Source organism: Schistocerca gregaria, chromosome 2 (genome assembly GCF_023897955.1).
Source record: "Schistocerca gregaria isolate iqSchGreg1 chromosome 2, iqSchGreg1.2, whole genome shotgun sequence".
NCBI classification, from domain to species: domain Eukaryota; kingdom Metazoa; phylum Arthropoda; class Insecta; order Orthoptera; family Acrididae; genus Schistocerca; species Schistocerca gregaria.
In genome coordinates this window covers 331,114,826-331,132,102 of record NC_064921.1, presented here as the reverse complement: position 1 = coordinate 331,132,102, position 17,277 = coordinate 331,114,826, and the positions used below count along the sequence as shown (strand labels likewise).

General features: G+C 42.9%; 1 protein-coding gene across 1 annotated transcript in view; it reads left to right on the top strand.

The window, feature by feature from the left end:
• LOC126336984 (cysteine-rich motor neuron 1 protein-like) overlaps positions 1-17,277 on the top strand; it is a 1,115,002-nt gene that overhangs the window by 190,708 nt on the left and 907,017 nt on the right. The window lies entirely within an intron of this gene.

The following is a 17,277-nucleotide window of genomic DNA, read 5'->3' as shown; positions in this document are numbered from 1 at the left end:
ATCCATTCGACAGCTGTCCACTACTTAGTATTTTTCAGGCATTTTCCCTAGGCCCAGAACACTTTCCTCTTGATAATGTGTTGTTCACATTAGTGCTTTTAACACGCTACACTGAATTTCAAACTACCCGTTCAGTTTTCTCCGCTCTTACGTACAGCTAAATTTGGAAGGTTTCCAAATGTTTGGACTAGCCTGTAAAAGTAGAAATATATTTACACAAACTGATGTCTGGCATCATAAAGAAACAGACTTCCAAAGCCGTAACTACTTCACCATTTATCAGGTGCCTAAAAGTGTCTGCAATTTTGGTTTTAGTATTATTATTAATAGTAGTAGTAGTAGGAGGAGGAGGAGGAGGAGGAAGAGGAAGAGGAGAATTTCTCATTCTAAATCTGTCATGGTAGACCACTTTTTGTCGTTATTGTTGTTGTTGTTGTTTACGTTGTAGTCGTCAGTCTGAGGACTGGTTTGGGGCAGCTCCCTACGCCTCTTTATTTCCGTTTAACTACTGCAACCTAATTTGTCTCAACCTGCTTTATTTTTGTTGATGTTCATTTTGTAAGCTTTTTCCAAGGTCGTCCATTGCGTTCGACAGATCTTCCAAATCATCTGCCGCGCCTGACCTCGAAGTATTGTTTTGCTTTCCTTCTCCTTCTTCTTCTTCTTCTTCTTCTTCTTCTTCTTCTCTCTGAACGTGAATTCTCTTTCCAAATACCTCCTTGGTTTGCTCTGCTGATTACTACTACTTTGTTCCCTTTTGTTCACATTACTATTAATAATCGTTTGAATACAGTTTATTCTCATTGTCACTTCCATCATCTATGAGAAGCCATATCGAGTGATGTTTCGCGTTAGTTGAACTTTTTGAATGTCAGAGAGTATCTCAACAGCGTAATCTTGCCTTGTAAGATAAAAGCATACAAATAAACTTCTGAAGAGCATTGAAACAGATCCGTACGTACTTTCCCACAAGACTATGTCATTAGTTACGTCACAGGTTGAATAAGACTTTTTTATGATCCTATACACATTGCAATTTACGCATCAGAATAGAATAAGTGGCTCATTTATTGTTGATTTCAAAATGCATTTGTAGCTCAAGGAGATGTAAACAAGGAGACATAATGTGTTTAACGCCTCGGTACCAGATTACTGAATTACTGTATAACAAGTTGTCGTTGACGGTAGACTCGTTGTCTCAGACCATTCGGCAACCAACAATGAACAGCTCCCGGAAGTGGTGGGGGTTTCTCAGTCCACATTTATCCCACGAAGTAGTAAACCGAGTGCAGCTAACATAGACGAAATTAAGATACGTTTGTCTAGAGCAGCAGCTGCTACGAGAAGAGGAAGGGAAGGGACAGTAAGCGACGCGCCAACGCGGATAGATATGTGTACCTGCACGGCGAGACTTTTACGAAGGCCGCGGGGCCACGTACCTGTCACCAACAGGCGACCTTTAGCGGTTATTGCGCCGTTAACAGCGGGCTTCACCGCATTTTATCGCCCACTGTTGCGCAGTAACTTATTTTAAACTGTTGTGCAGCTCTCCACACTGGCGGAATACAATTTCACGGTTTTTCTGGTGCTTCTGAGTGCTGAACGCTGCTGCTGTGTTTTCTTATGCTGCTGCAGTTTCCCTAACATAAACTGTATTCGCGGGACTGTAATAGCTGCTTTGCTATCGCCACCGTTTCTGTTTACCTTCGCTGTGCTGATACGTATCGATCGCTTTCGGCGCAGGTGGAGTGATACCGCCTGGGTAGTGTTGCAAACAATAGCTGTTATTCCACGTGTGCTCACATGTGTGATATTAGCAGAAACAACTTCTAATCGTCCTAGCGTCTTGTAAGTTGCATTTGTGCAATACCCACAAGAGTATCTGGAGAAGTTCAGTAGTAAAGAAAATCTACTTGCTCGTTAATTTCAGTTTGAAATACTTTGGATCAGCTTAAAGTTGTTGATCGGGACAGCAAAATGCTAATAGATAAGCCTGTATTCAGATAAGAGGGAGTGGATGGAACGCTTGGTCAGCGAGTTTATGTTTCTTTCCCGATTCCAATTCTGGTCAACAAAGCCACATTTGATACGTTCTTTAGCTGTCTACAAGACGTACTTAGCTATCTTCCTGTTTCGACAGGACGTTAAACGTAATAAAAAAATGTCCACGCTCGAGTACGACTTTTGTACTGAGGATTTCGTACAAACTTAGTTATGTACTCAGGTTGTTCACCCATCCTGGGAATAGAGAATCTCTAAGATTTTTGCCTTTTATCGACATTGATATTCCAAATCTTTCGTGAATATTTTAATTTTGCAGCTGGATGACAAATGACACAAGAAATAATTTTTTTCCTTTCTTTGTATTGTGATGCTTTGCTTCTTACAAAATTTCATGATTCTGGTCAATGAGGAGTGCCCTACTGGTTACGGCACGTGAGTTTGCTAATATCAAAATATGCGGCGTAAATGGCCATATCTTTTGACTGTTCTGACTTAGAAGCTTGAACTTTTACAACGAACAGGGACTAGTGGCCTTACTATGTGACACAGATGTCAACTTGATACATTTATCCGTTCTTGAAAAAATTGGTTTTTAACAATCGGACATACGCAGATAGACAGACAGATCTGCAGACAAACAACGAAACGATCCTGTAAGGGTTCCTTTTTTTTCGATTGAGGTACTGGTCGCTCAAAACAAACAAGCCACCTGCCATACACGTGGTATGTCCGTTTTCAACAGCTTCAGAATTTGTAGAGTGGACTTTACTCTTGTCTCCATAATAAATGTTGAGGCCTCCGTTGTTTGCGAAACGTAGCTAAATATTTCTATATAAACATGCTGACCTATTTCGATACCATCCTCAGTACCCATTTGCTCAAGTCGAAATTTGAATAATAACGACTGCGGCTGTATAACAAAACGTAGGAGCGTATTAGTAAGATTTCTACGTTATCTTTGGACACACTTTTCTCTTCGCATTCCCTTTAATCCCACAAACCAAACAACCTCTTCGCATTCGGGAGAACGACGTCCGGCCATCCTGATTTAGAATTTCCGTGATTTCCCTGAATCGCTTCAGGCAAATGCCGGGATGGTTCCCTTGAAAGGGCACGTCCGACATACTTCGGCATCCATCCCTAATCCGATGGGACACATGCCCTAGCTGTTTGATCCCCTCCCCCAAACCAACCAACGAACCAACCAACTTTTATCTTCCATTGCACGCAGTGGCACGCTTGGTGTCATTGAATCGTACTTCACTGAACAGCCAGTTATCTGCGAACCCCTGGGCACGTGGAAAGAAAACCAAACTGTTGGCTAATGATCCTTCAGTTACTCATGACAGGTGACTGAAGTACCTAAGGCTTTTGTCTGCATGAAATTCCATTCGTGTATTCTCCAAGCACGGACGAAAAAGATTTACGCTATCCCACATCTTTTGTGGCATTAAATATCATAATTTCATATGATATGCCGTAGGCTTTGAGCTTCCTAGCCACTCCGTGCTTGGACAAAGGATTATTACTGCTAATAGTTGCACCTTCTGACAGTAATAAAATGGTTCAAATGGCTCTGAGCACTAGTGGGACTTAACATCTGTGGTCATCAGTCCCCTAGAGCTTAGAACTACTTAAACGTAACTAACCTAAGGACATCACACACATCCATGCCCGAGGCGGGATTCGAACCTGCGATCGCGCGGTTCCGGACTGAGCGCCCTTTTTTTCTTTTTTTTTTTAATTTCATTTTGTTCGTGTTTGTTCGTTTTATCTGCTCGGGGCGGACGTCGCAAGACACCCTTTTAAGTTCGTTGTTGATCTATGAACTCTGTTTTTTTATTACAGAGGGCAGCTAACCCTCTGACCGAACACGCTGAGCTACCGTGCCGGCTAGCGCCTAGAACCGCGAGACCACCGCGGCCGGCTGTGAGTGTGACAGTAATAGCTCACAAGTTATAAATATAAGACATATCGTAGACATGGGAGTTTTACACTCTATAATAGAGCAGTAAATTAAATATGAATTGGGAAATGGTTCGCAGATCTATTTCAGTACTTTACATTCTACCAAGTCAAAAGTTACAGTCGACTTTTGCAAAGGTGCAACGCGTATACCCTAAGTAGAAACAAAATTTCGTTATCAACGCAACCTCTGTGCCAGTCTCGAAAATTTTCTCCTTGTCTTAAAACTGTTCCTCCGTAGGTTTGAAGCGTGCACTTGGGTAACGTAACCAGATGATGTAGTTAAAAAAAATTTTGTGTGTAAATTACATACCAGCTTACGAGTGTTTCTTATTTCGTTGCTACACGCCATCTCTGAATTTCAGCAGTTCCTTTTTTCACACCCGCTACTGCGAACTTTTCGCCGTTTTCAAGATGGACTACACAGTTACTCATTAGCTGACGACCTGCGAACACCCAGTGGCATTTAATGACAGGTTATAAGCTACACTAACAACACGGTAATAACCTGCTCGCTAATGGCAGGAGATCTACACCGTGTCCCTATTAGGAATTCGTTATTCAGTTCGTGTGCAGGAAGTGCGGTGCGCCGTCTAATGACGAGTGGCGTAATGCGGAACGGATGTGCTTCCTGTGCTGGTAATTACTTCAGGCTTCAGCTGCCATTCAGCCTCACCTCGATGGTGCACGCAACGCCGTATGCGCCTCGTATCCATAACACGCTCATTAAATTCAAAACCATTCTAAAGAAAGTTACTATGCCGCAAATTCACGAGGGCAAGTTAATCTGATTTTGCAGGTACCCCTAATGCATCGTCTAAACGCGTATCTGCTTTAATAACGAGTTTCAAAATCGCGCGACTGGTAGAGCAACGAACACTTCGACAAAATGTAGACTTTAGAAAGCCCTGTCACATAATGTCATAGTTTGTACAGTGCTGAAAAATACATAAGCTTGCACCACGTCATTCGACAATCGAAGAATCGTTACTGTTTGATGACCTTCTTTAGAGGGGCAGAAGGTCAAAGGTAACGTATCTGGGCGCACACGCTGCGTTTCTCTAGTCACTAAAGGACACAAAGCCAATGATTTCCAGCGTTTAGGTTTATGCGGACAGATACATCGCCCGCCCACAAAGTCCTGACATATAACCGATGTCAGCACAGTAATTAAGGTGGTAGCCTGAACTAAAAATTGTAAGTAACAGATGTGCAATAGGGCGGTCAGTTATGAACAAGCAGTATTAAGTAGTGGACGTGTGGCCGTAGAGTGTCAACGCTGTTGTGTCACAAACCGCAATGGAGGAACATCTGTAAGTCAGGTGTACAGTACATTCACGAGAATGTTTTCAAGAAGTGAAACATCTGATCGTGTGTTCAAAGTGTAACGCTCGAGTCCATGTAGAACTAACAAGGGGACTGTATGAAATTCCTATCACCGATTTGTTTGATATTGACATTGTGTGTGTGTGTGTGTGTGTGTGTGTGTGTGTGTGTGTGTGACACAAATAGGGCTTTGTCATATGTAGACAGGAAGGCGCAGCGCTCAACCGTTTTTGAGAATATCGAGTTTGAAAACTATGGGTTTGCTCATGTCGTATGCTTTGTAGCGCCGGTAGTGTTCACGGATCTGGCAGCTCAGCACATTTCAGTACCTCGAGGTCTCCGGATCGAAACTCGGTGCAGTTTTTATTTTTATTCGCATGTAGATCCAGGAACAGATTTATTATGACCGTTCAAACTTTCAACATTTAATAATTAATTTACTATTTTCCTTATCTTTAACATGAAAAAAGGAGAATGAGGCTTTTTATAAGTGAAGAAAGGATACAGGAGAAATTTAAGTGGAACCAGTGTATTCATTTTATTTATATTACTTTATCTACATATGTGACAAGTAAAGTAGGTAGCCTAAGCAGTAGTGCACGGATCAGGATGAGACAGATCGTGGAAACATAGAAAATGATGGTTGTAGCCACGTACAGAAGATGTAATGAACGCCGAATTTTTGCATGTCCTGGGTTTTTCCATGTGTCTACTGCAAAACAAGCTTAATTTACAACAATAAACATTTCTCAGTCCCCACACATTAACGAAATTAGCTCCGAATATTGGTGCAGGTAACTCACAAAACTAAATAGTACCAGCAGGTTGAATCGATCCAGAGATCTCGCGCTTATGCCGCTAAGCGCTTACTATAAAGCGTCAGCATAAGCAAGCCCATATTTTTCAAAGCCGATTTTCTCAAAAACAGTTGAAAGTTACGGCTTCCTGGTTACACATATTGAAGTTCTAGTGACGTCTTGCGCAACTTGTCAAGCGAATTAAATCGGTGAAAGGAAATTCGTACAATTCCCTTGTAACTGGTACACCTGAAGTATTAAAACAACCACGTTAACTTTTCTATAGTTCTTATTTCCGTAGTCACGAAATTTTTTGAACTGACTGAGCATGTCACTTGCAGTGCAGTGTGATCTTTATCTGCCGGCCGGGGTGGCCGAGCGGATCTAGGCGCTACAGCTGCGGTCGCAGGTGCGAATCCTGCCTCGGGCATGGATGTGTGTGATGTCCTTAGGTTAGTTAGGTTCAAGTAGTTCTAAGTTCTAGGGGACTGACGATCTTAGAAGTTAAGTCCCATAGTGCGCAGAGCCATTTGAACCATTTTTTTCTCTTTATCTACAGTAATCTTATGAAACTTCTTTGTCAGAAATAAACTAGAACAACCCCTATCGGACCAATTTTCGTAAGCCTCTTCTACGACACCATATTGCCCCATTCTATATCTACAGATATACTCTGTAAGGTACAGAACAGCGTGTGGGGGAGCGGACCAATACTCGCTATTTTCTCTCTCATTCACGTATTCAGCGAAGACAAAATGACTGCACGCCTCTGGAGGCGCATTAAGCTCACTAATTGTATTCTCAAGATTCCTACGCAAGTTATACGGCGATGCCAGGAGAATGATCTCAGTCGACCTCGAAGACATTCGTTTCATCTGTCCAATTTCGTCTCACAAGAACTGCGGTGACTTCACTTTCTTCAACGATACCCATTTCTAATGCGCGAACGTTTCTGTCACACTTTCGTATGGGCTACAATGTCCTATTGCGATCCTAACAGCGCCTCTCAGAATTCATTCGATACCTTTTTTCATTAGTACTTGATGACTCTAAAAGCTGGAACAAAACTCCAGAATTGGTGTTCTATGAAATTTCCTTAACGGGTACTCTGAACTCCCAGAGAACTCTTTTAACAAATCTAGCGCTGCATTCATCTGCCCTAACAGTGATCGAAAGGGTTGCCTGTCCTCAGGCGGTAGAACGGCCGCGAGGCACCACACAACTGAATAGGTGTCGAAGTCTCTCACAGGTACATTTTTAACTTGCTTAACGTAGGTGCATGGACGGCTCCAGAGTTGTTGCGGTGTGTTAGAAGGACGCTTTGCCGGTTTATTCACGCACGTGTGTCAAAGTTGCACCCCCCTCCCTCCGTCCTTCCTCTTCCCTCCATGCGATCACACCACAGGGGGGCTGAAAAAGCATAAACACGCTTTCCTACTTCGAATCCCATTCAAATTGGGTCGGTTTTATTCACCCACATGTGTCAATGTTGCGTCTCCCTCCCTCCCTCCCCCTTCTCCCCAAGGTCACACCGCAGGCTGGCTGAAAAAGCATATACACGCATTCCTGATTCGAAGCCCATTCAAATTGTATCTAACGGCTTTGAACGTTCCCTTGTGGTCCCATACGGTATACCGGAGCAAAAATTGCTTTCACACTACACCCCTAAGGAGTCAGTTGACGTTCAATATTGTTGCAGACTCGCGGTGTCCTAGAGTACGGTTAAATCATGCTTGGGTTTTCAACAGTGTCAAACGTTGTCAACTACGTGGTTCTGTTGCATATCGCATTGCGACCAGTCGTTTTCGGCCGCAAAGTGCTGGGAATCAAAGCTTAGCCCTTCTAACGGATGATGAGATAACAGCAGTCGAACAAGTGGAAATCCTTAAAGAATGTTCAGAGAAAGTTGGTCTGCAAATATCTTTCCCAAAGTCTGAGTACATCGCCGCAAAAACTGACACCCAAAACTTGACTACAAAATACGGTCATATCAATACAGTCCCATATTTTAAATACTTAGGTAAAATCCTTGAACCTACGGGGCGAGAGAAAGTAGCACAACACATTCGCCTCCAAAAACTATAGAGAGCCTATGGAAGAACCTACAAAGTGAGCAATAAGAAATGCTTGTCCCAAAACACTAACATTAGGCACTATAATACAGTAGTAAAACCTGAAGTCCTGTATGCCAGGGAAACCCTGATAGTCCAGATAAAAGGATTACTTTTTTTTTAATTTGCGGTAAGGTCTTGTGGGACCAAACTCCTCAAGTCATCGGCCCCTAAGCTTACGCACTACTTAATCTAAATCTAAGGACAACACACACACCCATGCGCGAGGGAGGACTCGAACCTCCGACGGGGGAAGCCGCCCGGGCCGTGACGAGACGCCTCGGAGAGCGCGGCTACACCGCGTAAAAGGAAGAATGTGAAATCATCAGAAATATACTAGGGCCAAAGAAAACAGAAGAGGGCTGTAGACTACAATCCCGTCAAATAACCGACAAATTGTCCAACCTTGCAGCAGATATTAGAAAAAGGACATGAAAATTTTATGTGAACGGCTCTAGGCTTCCCGAAACAATACTTATGCACAAAATTCCTAAATACGTAGAAGAACTTAAAACTATATCCTGGATACAAAAGGTCAAAAAAACTACAAAAAGCTCAAATAAATTATTTAGACGTTTTGGAAAGAAAGCTATTTTAGTAGAAAATTGACAGATGGGAAGTTAAGTCATAGAACGGAGCTCCGAAGAAAGTAGGAACAAAATGGTCACAGGAAAGGAAGAGAGCCCATGCAGAAAAAAATGAGAGCAGTGTGGGAAAAAAGGAAAGTCAATTGGCCCACACTTAGATGATTTTTGCCCTAACTTACCCCAGTTATCTACTTGGGGAAAGCGGCCTGCAGCTTAACGTGCAATCCGAACCACGTGTCGTTTCTGGCAAATCTTCATATGTATGGATGTCGGAAGGAACGTTGTTTCGTACTTCCTAACAACACAGGCACTGCAGTATCCTACACTATGTGATCAAAAGTATCCGGACACCTGGCAGAAAATGACTTACAAGTTCGTGGCGTCCTCCATCGGTAATACTGGAATTCGGTATGGTTTTGACCCATCCTTAGCCTTGATGACAGGTTCCATTCTTGCAAGCATACGTTCAATCAGGTGCTGGAAGGTTTCTTGGGGAATGGCAGCCCATTCTTCCGAGAGTGTTGCACTGATGAGAGGTATCGATGTTGGTTGGTGAGGCTAGGCACGAAGCCGGCCTTCCAAAACATCCCAAAGGTGTTCTATAGGATTCAGGTCACGACTCTGTGCAGGCCAGTCCATTACAGGGATGTTATGTCGTGTAACCACTCCTCCACAGACCATGCATTATGAACAGGTGCTCGATCGCGTTGGAAGATGCAGTCGCTATTCCCGAATTACTCTTTAACAATGAGAAGCAAGTTGGTGCTTAAAACATCAATGTAGGCCTTTGCTGTGATAGTGCCACTCAAAACCACAAGAGGTGCAAGCACCCTCTATCAAAAACACGACCACACCATAGCACCACCGCCTCCGAATTTTACTGTTGGCACTGCATACGCTGGCAGATGACGTTCACTGATCATTCGGTATACCCACACCATGCCATCGGATCGCCACATAGTGTGCCGCGATTCGTCACTCCACAAAACGTTTTTCCACTGTTCAATCGTGCTCCTTACACCAAGGGAGACGTCGTTTCGCATTTGCTGGCGTGATGTGTGATTTATGAGCAGACACTCGACTATGAAATTCAAGTTTTATCACCTCCAGCCTAAGTACCATAGTACTTGCAGTGGGTCCTGACGCAGATTAGAATACCTGCGTGATGGTCTGCATAGATGTCTGCCTATTACACATTACGACCCTCTACAACTGTCGGAGCCGGCCACGGTGGTCTAGCGGTCCTAGGCGCTCAGTCCGGAACCGCGCGACTGCTATGGTGGCAGGTTCGAATCCTGCCTCGGGCATGGATGTGTGTGATGTCCTTAGGTTAGTTAGGTTTAAGTAGTTCTAAGTTATAGGGGACTGGTGACTCAGCAGTTAAGTCCTATAGTGCTCAGAGCCATTTCAAACATTTTTTCAACTGTCGGGGGTCTCTGTCAGTCAACAGACGAGGTCGGCCTGTACGTATTTGTGCTGTACGTGTCCCTTCACGTTTCCACTTTACTATCACATCGTAAACAGTGGACGTAGGGATGTGTAGGAGTGTAAAAATCTCGCGTACAAACGTATGACACAAGTGACACCCAAGCACCTGACCACGTTCGAAGTCCATGAATTCCACGGAGCGCCCCATTCTGCTTTCTCACGATGTCTAATGACTACTGATGTCGCTGATATCGAGTACCTGGCAGTAGGTGGCAGCACAATGCACGTAATATGAAAAATATATGTTTTTGGGGGTGTCCGGATACCTTTGGTCACACAGTGTATTTGCCGCCGACACCTGGCAAGCGGTTTTCAATTAGAATGTCTCCGTTGTACGGAAATATACATAATGGATATACAAGTGTAGGTTGCAGAAACATGGTTAACGAGATATGAAAGTTTGGCTCTGGCTGTAAGTGTGCTCGGGTAGCCTAATGGTATGGCGACCGCTCGCAATAACCTGAAATCCGGGTATTCTGGATTGGAACCCCAGTCCGGCACTAATTTTCACTGTCGTCATTCCATTACACAGGTGGTGACTGTCCATATTCACAACTGCGAATACATGCCATGAATCTCCGCATCACTAAAAGGCGAATACTGGGTTTACGATCCGTGGTATGACTGGGATTCTATACTGCGACCTTTCGGTTTCCAGGCAGGCGCTTTACCGATAGAACATCCGAAAATGGATGACGAGGGTCCAAATCCTTGTACGGCCATGTAAATTTAGATTTTCCGTGCTCCCAAAAACTGCTTTAAGCAAATACCATTGATAGGTAACGATCTATTTCTTTCTATACCATTTCCCATATCTGACTTGGGTTTTATCTCTAACTATCTCATGAGACACTGGATGCTAATCTTCCTTCCTTTTTAAAACTAGCCTTTCTTCTTAAATGTAGGAAGATTAGGGCTTGATGTATCATCGACAAGGAGGTTATCTGAGACAGGCCACAATCTCGTATTGAGGTAGGATGGGAAAAGCATTTACCCTAAACGGTTTACTGAAATCACTATGTGTCTGTAGAACTATTAGTAGGGGATGAAAGATTTATGACTCATCAGTAGCGAGGTCCTTGTAAGCAGGGCGCAGACGCCAAGCATTGCAGTAACAGGTGGTATCTGTCATCTACATAGTGTCAATTGCGTCATATGTAGAGCGTTTCCGTGATGATGATACAAAATTTCAGAAAGTAACACATGTTTGAATCTGAGATAACGAACACAGCTCTGGAAAAGAATGAATCTGAATGTGTACGACAAACATGTAGGTTACGTGACGTCTCGTGATACGCGGTAACGTAAATCTCCATTAACGCTCCGTAGATGGTGTGCTGGAACCATTGGTAAGGTGAATCCTGAAGTAAAAGTTTGTATGATCGTAGTGTGTCTTTCCAGTTTATAGTGTAGAATCGATCAGCCCCAGTGAAAGTGTAAGACTCAGTTACGGAATTAACAGGGGTGATTTTCGTGCAAGGACTGCAAGGATAGAAATTTGACTCACACCACGTTCCCAGGGCTGACTCAAGGTGGAAGGAAAATATACCAGCAGAAGAGGAGAGTGAACTGCACGGACTCCATAGTTGAAAGATGCTGTATTGCTGGCGTTCATGGGCTTTCAGTCAGCATTCTGCCAGTACCACATTCAGTGCACGCCGTGCGAAGTAGTGTGTGGAAATTAATGATGGAACAACACCTACCGTAGAAAGCGCAAGTCTTATTTCCAGACTTCGGCCCTCTCATGTTGTTGACGCAATTGCAGTATTGTATGGTCACTTCTCAGTTCCTTGTGTACGTACTTTCCTCGAATGAAACTGATTCCCTACAGACAGAACACTCAGAAGCCGCAGTAGGTGACGTATCGACCGATGATATCTACATTACAGCTTCGAAGAGCCATCAATATAGATTTGCCGTGAGGTTGTGGGCGGGCGTAAGGCGTAAACAGTGGCTGTTTAATAGGCCCGCATCCGGTTCCTCCTCGCTAAATTACACCATTACATGCTGTGTATCTGATAGACATACTCCCCTCGTTGTTAGAAGATACCACACTGGAACAAGTACGTGGTTCCACCATGATGGAATACCAACACACTTTCAGCATAATGTTTGTGAACATCTGCGCCGAAAGAATCATGCAAAGTGGAAAGGAAGAGGAGGTACTGCTCTTGGCATTCTCGTTCGCTTCACCGGAACGCACTTGATTTCTTGTTCTGGCGCCATGTTAGAATCTTGTGGACGAGGAGCCTGTGGAAACTGAAGAGGATCTCTTCGTAATAACCCTCGCGTTGTGAAATTACCTTGTCTCACCCAGATACACCAACCAAGTGGAAGTCGGGTAACTACCTCACTCTTTAGCTTCTTCTATTGTTCAGATCCCTCCCGATTCCACTCTACATTTTAGGTTTGGTCTACCCTTAAATTGTTTCACACACTCTGGAACTCTTTTTACCATCCCTTCTTCCCTTTCAGTACATGTCCCAGACATTCAGTTCTCCTGTTCTCTATTTCTGCAGTTTAATGATGCTTCTGAAATTTTTCTGCTCAAACACTAATCCAAAAATTTCTCCTCACACCATTTTTTAAAATGTAATAATTTTTATTTTCATCTTGTTGCCCAGTATACATGTCTCGCCCCATAGGTACGGCCTATCGCGCAATTCTAAATATGAAGTTTTGACTTTCTGGTTAGTATTTTACTTGTGAATAGTTCATCCACTGCAAACATAAACGTGACACTGTTCGCACAAAACCAGGGCGTTTGCATGGTTACGACTGAACTTTGTGCTACGGTACCTTACCTGAAAAGAATCTAGATCAAGCTACTTTGAACAATTGTTGTGAACGCGTTTTGCAGATAGAAGTACTATAAAAGGTATCTACGTGAGTTTTATCACTGTCATCATACCAGATGTACACAATTACTTCACTTTCGCTTATAACTTTCGACACATTCGTTTCAGAAGCAGGGTTCTGGACATGAACTCATAAACTGGCCTTTCGCCATTTTTTGGGGGGGGGGGGGGGGGAAGAGACCAAACAGCGAGGTCATTGGTCTCATCGGATTAGGGGAGGATGGGGAAGGAAGTCGCCCGTGCCCTTTCAAAGGAACCATCCCAGCATATGCCTGGAGCGATTTAGGGAAATCACGGAAAACCTAAATCGGGATGGCTGGACGCGGGATTGAACCGTCGTCCTCCCGAATGCGAGTCCAATGTGCTACCACTGCGAGGAACAAATGTTGTAACCGATAAACAAGACTGGTGAGGCCAGAGTTCAGTCGTACAATATCGAATCCAATAGCTTACCGTAAATTCTAAAACGACTGCGCACGTAAGACAATCATAAGGCCATGGTCACGTCTGGCTTATGTATTTACCTTGTGTTTCCAATGTTCGTTACGAAGTTACACCCTCACACTCTGGACAACCTTAACTCGCAGATTAGTAAAAGGGTTTTACGTCAAAATCCGTAACATTCTCATAATTTAAAAAGTGAACTGCACCTACTTCTCATCACTGATTTAGTCAGATTTATGGTATATGCAAGGGTTGACCAGAAATGAGACAGAAATGAAAGCTTCAGATGATCAAGACTTTAGAAAAAATAGAATTATTGGTGCGGCTAGTGCGAGGTATGAGCCATTTGTGTTAACGTATATTCCAGGCAAAAGCTGGCGCAGCGGGAAGAGTACGCAGTGCTAATACGGGGGTTGTAAGGTCGATTCCCTACGCAGAACATTCGTTTTTAATTATTTGCAAATTTTATGTTCTTACACTGCAAATAAATCGAAGTGATGCTGAATATATCGTACTCATTAATATTTTCATAAAAGGCTTGAAATGGATTGGCAATGGAAAATTTGGAATTACAAGTAGAGTTCCAGGAATGAAATGTAACGCATACTCGAGAACTCCGTATATAAAATTAGATACTTTTATTATGCTGGGCGATATTAATTGCAAAAACAGGGAAGCTGTAATTATATCGCTCTTTGCACACATTATAAGCGCCGCATTTTTACTATTACGCGATCGTTTTAAAGCTTCTATAGAAAAACAAGCTTGGTTTACTTTCATAAAAGATTCTCTCTTATTACAAATAACACATCATTTCACCAAATATTGACGCGGATAGCTGGTGATCCACAATGTAAGGTATTTTGATATAGTTTTGTCGGGATTTGTGATTTCATTTTCTCTCTGGATGAGGGTAGTTTTGAAGCTGGTTCACCTGACGATAAAAACAGACATCGCAAGATGGCACTAGCATAGTTCATTTGAGGCGAATCACTCGAACACTTCCCGGTGACAATCCTTCTTCATCTTGAAAAATATCATCGTATGTAGACTGCCCCTCCCCCTCCCCCCCCCCCTCCACCCCACACGCACACAAATCAATTAACAGAAGAAATATGTTCTCCTGCAATTTAAAGTTCTCCTTTGACTCCAAATTTTATCTATTTAATGAAGAAATTAGTAAACACAATGTATTGAGCATTATTTCGGTTTATTTACTGTGTAAGTAACGAGAAAACGGAAAATAAAAAAATGTTTCACAGGGGGACTCGACTCCACACCCGCGCATTGCCGCTCTCCACACTTTCGCTGCACCAACCGCTGCGTGGAGGCTACGCTAACATAAATGGCTCACGTCTCACTCGACATTTTTTTCCAAACTCTTGGCCATCTGGTACTACCACTTCTGTCACTTTAATTTCTAGGCAAGCCTTGCATATACCACACATCTGAACGACATCGGCAATGACAGGTAGGCTCGGTCCTCTTGTTATCTGCTCGAAAAGTCGCCGGCGAAAACCTATTAAACGTACATCGATAGCGCCGTGTGGCGAGGGATAGTAACACAAAGATTTATTTCATCATATTACCGTTATTCTACCAAGCTGTGTGACACATCATTATCGCTCACACAGGTCGACAAAATCAGAGGATGTTAAGAAGTTGATTTATAAAATGCTAGTGCTTTTACGCCTATTACTATAGCCGACAACTAAAATGTTTGAAGAGTTTTCGACTTTTGCGTACCACCAACTTAACTTTAAAGAGATCTGCGTGGGAATCATGTTTGGAGTGTTTTCCTCAGAGGTATGTTGATGTGAATAAGAATTTTTATGGTCTGAAACTACTGGAGCATTTTCTAAAGTTAGCTACAATGAGCACTGCTATAAATTCCAATACTAGGAAATGTGCACAGCTTGTAGTCCTTTTAGAGATCAGAGACGGAGCAGCGGAAACGACGGGCACGCAACGAGAGCGGCTCGTGCGTCCATTTAGGGCAAGGTTGGTGTCAGTTGTGTTCCTAGGTCTCTCCCACCAGCTGCGTGCCACTTTGCTTGAACCTTCATCGCCGCGTTCTTTCCTCCCACAGTCATATCTATATCTACACACAATCACAATTTCGTACCGACTAAACATCAGAAACAGAGGGAGGAAGAAAGGAAGGAGCTTTAGTGTTGAACGTCTCTTCGACAGTCTGTCACCAGGTACGAGGTGTAAAAAAGCACATGCCAAAAATCGGCCTCTCATTTCCGAAGGAAGGATCCTGAAATGCACTTTAAGTTTATTTAGGGAAGTACCAGAGAATCTAGTAGCACAACAATCTTTATGTATCACCACATTTCAAATGTTTCAATTCTCTTCTTTTCAGGTTTTCTCGCTGTCTCTTATGACTTCCACACAATCTTGTACGACAAAAATACTTTATCAGAAATTTCTTCCTCAAGTTAAGATCGATGTTTGATACAAGGAAACTTCATTTTGGCCAGGAAAGCCCTCATTTCCTGTACTAGTCTACTTTTAAGTCCTCCTTTTTTCGTTCATCACGTGTTATTTTGCTTCCAAGATAGCAGAAATCTGTCACTGTGTCTGATGGTCTTCAAGTGTAACGCTTAACTTGTAGGCTATCTCACCACTGCTACCCCTAATTACTTTCATATTTCTTCGGTTTACTCTCAATCCATAGTGTTAGTTCATTAAATTGTCAATTGCATTGCAATTCTGCCTTACTTTCATGGAGGGCAGTGATGTCATGGTCTTCCATTCTTATTTCCTGTAATTAGTAATTATAAAATTTCGACCGGGTGAAGTGGCACAGTAGTAAACTCTTGGACTGCTCGGGAGGACGCCAACCCAAATCCCCCTCCAGCCATCCAGATTTCATTTTCCTCTAGATTCCCTAAATAAATTAAGAGAAATGTCAGGATGGTTCCTATGATAGGAAGATGGCCGAGTTTCTTCCCTGTTCTTCCCCTGTCCGGTCTATTTAAAGATGTAATGACTGTGGGATATTTCTTCTTCTTTTTCGAGAGCCAGTCACGAACTCTAAACGATCGTAATCTCCACCGTAAAAACAACCAGTGTAGATACGACGAGGAGGTGCCTCACACTCATGACTCGCGACAGACTTTGCACCGCTTGAAATATTCCTTTCCGACAAATGGTTCATTATCTAAAAACACTCATCTTTTTCTCCTCGCTCATACATCCTTCCATCTACAAGCTAGTCTCTTGAAGCTGCTGTATCTTCTGGTGGCTGAACACTGGTCTCGGTTGTCCTATATTCTTCTCTTCATCATTCACTGAATCCGAGTGTTGAAGGAATGAATGTCGAAGTAGATGTTTAATCATGTTATTCCTGTTAACAATACCTGGTTTTGGTGGTCACCTTGTCTCTCCTGCTATCTATTCAGCGCTTCTTTGTTTCAAAACACTGTCAGTTCACGCTGTATTCAATATTCTGCTATACCAACAGTTCTAGAAATTTGCAGATTTTTCTTTTATACCTTTCTCAGGGTCAAAGTTTCTGCCGGATACAAGCATATGCAGCATACAGGCGTAGGGCGCTTTTCTCGTCTGCGTAATTTTTACCGTAAAACTTTAGGACACACAATAAATTTATTTATTCGCTCTTCAAAGAATTGTTTGTCATGTACATTTGCTGGCTTCCAAATATAACACGAAAATCTCCAGTAATGAA